Here is a 6,846-nt window from a genome sequence, read left to right as displayed (position 1 = left end):
TTGCTGGAACATGTCCAGAGGAGAGCAACCAAGCTGGTGAGGGGTCTGGAGCACAAGTCATACGAGGAGCAGCTGAGGGAACTGGGGTTATTTAGCCTGGAGAAGAGGAGGCTGAGGGGAGACCTGATTGCCCTCTACAACTACCTGAAAGGAGGCTGTAGTGAGGTGGGGGTCGGCCTCTTCTCCCTGGTAACAGATGATAGGACGAAGGGGAATGGTTTGAAGCTGCACCATAGATGAGGTGCTTAGGGACATGGTTTAGTGGTGGGATGTCAGGGTTAAGTTAAAGGTTGGACTCGATGATCTCAAAGGTCTTTTCCAACCAAAGTGATTCTATGATTCTATGATGTGCCAAGGTTTGAGGGATGGGGTTCTAGTGAGGGCCCTCAGCCTGTTGCTGCAAGATGTGCTGGGTACACTGGAGCACACTTGAATCCTAAGGAGATGAGCCAGGGACCTTAGGTGATGAGAACCAACAGGGAAACACCATTGAAATACCTCAAAGGAATTAAGGTGTGTTCCTCTGAAAAGGTGACACAATTGACAGTCCAGTTGAAATGCATCTACACCAATGCATGCAGCATGAGCAACCAACAGGAGGAGCTAGAAGCCACTGTGCTGCTAGAAAACTGACCTAGATGCTCTTCCTGAAACTTGGTGGGATGAGTCCCATGACTAGGATGCAGCTATTGATGGCTACAGGCTGTTCAGAAGGGACTGGCAAGGAAGGAAGTGTGGAGGGGTTGCCCTCTGTGTCAAGAAATGGATAGAGTGTGAAGAACTGTCTCTGAATAATAGCCATGAGCCGGTTGAAAGCTTATAGGTAGGAATTAGAGACAGAGGCGACAAAGGGTTGGTATCTACTACAGGCCACCTGATCAAAGGAAAGCCTTCTTAGTGCAGTTAACAGGAGGCATAGTGCTCACAGGCTCTCATCCTGCTGAGGGACTTCAACCACCCCAACATCTGCTGGAAAAGCAGCACGGAAAGCTGTAGGCAATCCAGGAGACTCCTGGAGTGCATCAAGGATAACTTCTTAAGCCAGATAATAGCGCTACCAGAGGGGATGCATTACTGAACCTGTTGGTCACAAGTACAAGTGAGCTCATCAGAGACGTCAAGATTACAGGCAGCCTGGGCTGCAGTGATCATGCACTGGTAGAGTTTGCAGTCCTGAGGGATATGGGTCAGGTGAAGAGTTGTATTGGGTTTGTGCAGCAAGGTCTTGGTAGTGGGGGGCAACAGGGGTGGCTTCTGTGAGAAGCTGCTAGAAGTTTTCCCTGTGTCCGTCACTGGCCAAGGCCAAGCCAATCAGCAATGGTGGAAGCACCTCTGTGATAACATATTTAAGAAGGAAAAGAAAAAACAGCTGCGGCTCAGTAGCCGGAGAGAGAAGAGAAGTGAGAGGATACAAGAGAAAACAGCCCTACAGACACCAAGGTCAGTGAAGAAGGAAGGGGAGGAGGTGATCCAGGCGCCGGAGCAGAGATTCCCCTGCAGCCCGTGGAGAAGACCATGGTGAGGCAGGCTGTCCTCCTGCAGTCCATGGAGGCCCACGGTGGAGCAGATCTCCCCCTGTAGCCCGTGGAGGACCCCATGCCGGAGCAGGTGGATGCCCGAAGGGAGGAGGCTGTGACCCCGTGGGAAGCCTGTGCCAGATCAGGTTCCTGGCAAGCCATTGCAGACCTGTGGGGGGAGGAGCCCATGCTGAAGCAGGTTTGCTGGCAGAACTTGTGACCCTGCGGGGGACCCACGCTGGAGCAGTCTGCTCCTGAGGGACTGCACCCCGTGGAAATTATGGACCCATGCTGGAACAGTTCGTGAAGAACTGTAGCCCATGGGAAGGACTCACATTGGAGAAGTTCATGGAGGACTGTCTCCCATGAGAGGGACCCCACGCATGAGCGGGGAAGAGTCCTTTCCCAAGGAAGAAGAAGCGGCAGAGACGACGTGTGATGAACTGACCCCAACCCCCATTCCCATGCCCCTGTGCCACTGGAGGGGAGTAGGTAGAGAAACTGGAAGTGAAGTTGAGCCCAGGAAGAAGGGAGGGGTGGAGGGAAGGTGTTTTAAGATTTAGCAGTTTCTATCCTCTCCTTCTCTGATTTTGATTGATAATAAATTAAATTAATTTTATCAAGTTGAGTCTGTTTTGCCCATGATGGTAACTGACAAAAGATCTCTCCCTGTCCTTATCTCAACCCATGAACCCTTTGATTTACTTTTCTCTCCTCTGTCCGGTTAACGAGGGGAGTGATAGAGCGGCTTTGGTCGGCCTCTGGCGTCCAGCCAGGGTCAAAACACCACAAGAGTAAAGTCATGACCCTGAATTTTCGGAAAGCAAATTTCCAGCAGTTCAAGTCAATAGGATCCCCACTGGAAACTGCCCTCAGGGACAAGGGAGCAGAACAGAGCTGGCAGAAAGGATGCTTTCTATAGAACGCAAGAGGTCTCGATACCCAGGTGTAAGAATTCAGGAAATGAAGGCAAGGGAGCGGCATGGATGAGTCAAGACCTGCCACTCAAACTAAAGGGCAAGAAGGAAATGTACAGACAGTAGAAGCAGGTACAGGTATCCTGGGAAAAGTATAGGGATGCTGCCTGGTTGTGTAGAAATGGGGCCAGGAAGGCCAAGGTGCAGCTGGAGCTGAACTTGGCAAGGGATGCAAAGAATAGTAAGAAGGGCTTCTATAGGTATGTCAGCCAGAAAAGGAAGGTCAAAGAAAGTGTACACCCCTGATGAACACGACTGGCACTGGTAACAGCAGACTAGGAGAAGGTTGAGGTACTCAACAGCTTTTTTGCCTCAGTCTTCACTGGCAATATCTCTTCCCACCCATCTTGAGTGGATGGATCTCAAGGTGGGGACTGGAGGAGCAAAGTCCCTCCAACTGTACGAGAAGATCAAGTCTGAGACTGCCTGAGGAACCTGATGAGATGCATCCCAGAGTCCTGAGGGAATTGGCTGATGTAGTTGCCAAGCCACTCTCTATGATATTTGAAAAGTCATGGCAGTCAGGTGAAGTCCCTGGGGACTGGAAACATTGCACCTATTTTTAAAAAGGGTAGAAAGGAGGACCCTGGGAACTACCAACCTATTGGCCTCTCCTCTGTGCCTGGGAAGATCATGGAACAGATCCTCCTAGAAGCTATGCTAAGGCACATGGAGGCCAGGGAGGTGATTTGAGACAGCCAGCATGGCTGCAAACTAAGCACCACCCAGCCGCTCGCTCACTCCCCCCCACAATGGGACCGGGGAGAGAATCAGAAAAGTGAGAAAACTTGTGGGTGGAGGTAAAGGCAGTTTAATAGGGAAAGCAAAAGCCGTGCATGCAAGCAAAGCAAAGCAAGGAATTATGTCACCACTTCCCATGGGCAGGCAGGTGTTCAGCCATCCCCAGGAAAGCAGGGCTCCGTCATACATAATGGTTACTTGGGAAGACAGACACCATCGCTCCAAATGTCCCCCCCTTCCTTCTTCTTCCCCCAGCTTATATACTGAGCAGGACGTCATATGGCCTGGAATAGCCCTTTGGTCAGTTTGGGTCAGCTGTCCCTGCTGTGCCCCCTCCCAGCTTCTTGTGCACCTGGCAGAGCTGAGAGCTGAGAAGTCCTTGGGCAGTCTAAGCGCTACCCAGCAACAACTAAAACATCAGTGTGTTATTGACATTCTTCTAGTACTAAATCCAAAACTCAGCACCATACCAGCTACTAGGAAGAAAATTAACTCTGTCCCAGCTGAAACCAGGACACTGCCCAACCTAGTGGCCTTCTATGATGCAATGACTACATCAGTGGACAAGGGAAGATGTATGGATGTTGTCTATCTGGTCTTCTGTAAGGCCTTTGAAATGGTCCCCCACAACATCTCTGCCTCTAAATTGGAGGGATATTAATTTGATGGATGGACTATTTGGTGGATAAGGAATTGGCTGGATGGCTACATCAAGAGCTGATCAACAGCTCAATGTCGAGATGGAGATAAGTGACAAAGTACTGTTTAATATCTTCATCAATGACATAGACAGCGGGATTGAGTGCACCCACAGCAAATTTGCAGATGACACCAGTCTGAGTGGTGTGGTTGAACACAACTGAGGGTTGGGATGCCATTCAGAGGGACCTGGACAAACTCGAGAAGTGGGCCCATATGAACCTCATGAGGTTCAACAAGGCCAAGTGCAAAGTCCTGCACCTGGGTCAGGGCATCCTCTGGTATCAACACAGGCTGGGGGATAAAGGGATTGAGAGCAGCCCTGCAGAGAAAGACTTGGGGGAACTGGTGGACAACAAGCTGGACATGAGCTGACAGTGCACACTCACAGCCCAGAAAGCCAAACATATCAAAAGAAGCATGGCCAGCAGGTCTAGAGAAGTAATTCTGTCCCTCTACTCCACTCTGGTGAGACCCCACCTGCAGTACTGCGTCCAGCTCTGGTGTCCTCAGCACAGCAAGGACATGCACCTGTTGGAGCAAGTCCAGGGGAGGGCCACAAAAATAAATGATTGGAGTGATGGAACACCTCTCCTGTGAGGAAAGGCTGAGAGAGTTGGGGTTATTCATCCTGGAGAAGAGAAGGGGAGGGGAGAGAAGAGAAGAGGGGAGACCTTATTGCAGCCTTTCAGTAGTTAAAGGGGGCTTATAAGAAAGATGGGGACAGACTTTTTAGCAGGGCCTGTTGCTATAGCACAAGGCTAATGGTTTAAAACTAAAAGGGGGTAGATTTAGACTAGATATAAGACAGACATTTTTTATTATGAGAACAGTGAACACTGGCACAGGTTGCCCAGAGAGGTGGTAGATGCCCCATCCCTGGAAACATTCAAGGTTATGCTGGACAGGGCTGTGAGCAACCTGATCTAGTTGAAGATGCCCCTGCTCATTGCAGGGGGTTTGGACTAGACAACCTTTAAAAGTCCCCTCCTACCCAAACCATTCTGATTTCATGGAGTTTACCTCTTTCTCTTTTTTTTTTTTTTTTTTTTTTTTTTTTAATGAAGCACAAATAAATTATAAAATTTGTCTGAATTCTATCACAGAATCAAATTTGGGTAATTCTGATTCTGCATGTTTACTAAGATTGATCGCATGCTTTGTGACAGCAAATTCTATTAGAGAAACAGAAAATTATATTCTAAGCTGTGTGGAATGGGTGAAATAATTGAAAATAATGTAGGACCAGCCCCATATTGAACATTAGGAGAATAGTGTCCACTGGGCTATTTACTATATCTTATTTCGAGTTAATGTGTATCGATCGCATTCATTTTTGCCTTCAAAACTAGGCTCTGATTTTAAGCTGTATCTGTCTTAATCTGTTTCTCAGCCTTAAACCAGCTCAAGCTTTATAAAAGGTAGGTTTCCTGTGTCCACATGGTGAAGGAAAAAACTTGGAAAAAAAAATACATTATTTTTGTGTCATGGTTTAACCCGGCTGGCAACTCAGCACCACACAGCCGCTCGCTCACTCCCCCCTCCCTCAGTGGGATGGGGGAGAGAATCGGAAAGAAAATAAAAGGTTAGAGCCGAGGGCTGAGATAAAGACAGTTTAATAAGAGAAAATAATAATAATAGTAATAATGAGAACATACAGAATATACAAAACGAATGAGGCCCAATGCAATTGCTCACCACCCGCTGACCGATGCCCAGCCCATCCCGAGCCGCAAGCAGTCCCCGAGCCGTGAGCAGTCTCCCCGCGACCGACCGACCAACTGACTAACCCCCCCCCGAGCATGACGCTATATGGTATGGAATAGCTCTTTGGTCAGTTTGGGTTAGCTGTGCTAGCTGTGCTGGACTCCCAGCTTGTTATGCACCTGGGCGAGCAGGAGAAGCTCAAAAAGTCCTTGAGTAGTCTGAGCACTACTTGGCAACAGCTGAAAACATCAGTGTGTTATCAACATTCTTCTGGTACTAAATCCAAAACACAGCACTATGCTAGCTACTATGAAGAAAATTAACTCTATCCCAGCCGAAACCAGGACATTTTGTTTGTGCTCTCATGAGAGATCACAAATGCATTTGCAGTACTCTATCACAAAACCTTCATTGGTAGCACAGCCAAACTCAGCCCTAATATGAAGGGGTCTTAAAGCATTTATGACATCCTGGGACATTTCAGTAATTGCCTTGATACCAAAATAAGAGTTTATAAACTAGGTTTATAATAGCTTATAAACTATTATTGTGCATCTTAAGGCAAGTGTAGTTATATGACTATTTTTAAGTTAGATAGCCTGCATTTGAAAAATTGAGACTCCACTGCACGTTAACTTTACCTTTTTGCTTTTCTCCCCCACCACTGCAGGTAGATTGTGTTCAATTGATTCTAGCACAGCAGCTATCGAGTTACGAGGTCCCTCAAGCTCTGCCAGGTCACTGGAGTCTGGTTATAAATTCAGGAGTGACGATGCACAACAGTTCATTAGATTTCTGCTGAGTCCTGTGCCCTAAGATTTTGGATGGGATTGCTCCAGATTGGGTTAGTGGCTGCACCTCTCCCCTGTGCCAACCCTAGGCCTGCTCGTAGGCAAGTGGCAAGCTTTATGGAACGCCTACTGCATTGCACCGCCCCGTCTTTTACATTATTTCAGTTTACACTGTGTCAACAACCACAGCTTGAAGTACAGACGACCAGCAATCCGCATCCAAACCTCCCATAGCCCGGCAAGACGCAGAGGACCGTGGCGCCCTGCTTCTCCCTCCGGAAGGTGGAATAAGATGATCGAGATGGCGGAAGCTGCTAGACCTAGACTCGACTTCCAGACCAGCCGGGGCGGGGGTCTCTGTCCTGTCCCGCCCCGCCTCGCCCCTAGCTCCTGGTGAGGGGAGCAGTCAAGGGA

Source organism: Egretta garzetta, unplaced genomic scaffold, assembly GCF_000687185.1.
Source record: "Egretta garzetta isolate BGI_Z169 unplaced genomic scaffold, ASM68718v1 scaffold14, whole genome shotgun sequence".
NCBI classification, from domain to species: Eukaryota; Metazoa; Chordata; class Aves; order Pelecaniformes; family Ardeidae; genus Egretta; species Egretta garzetta.
This window is presented reverse-complemented; position numbering follows the sequence as displayed.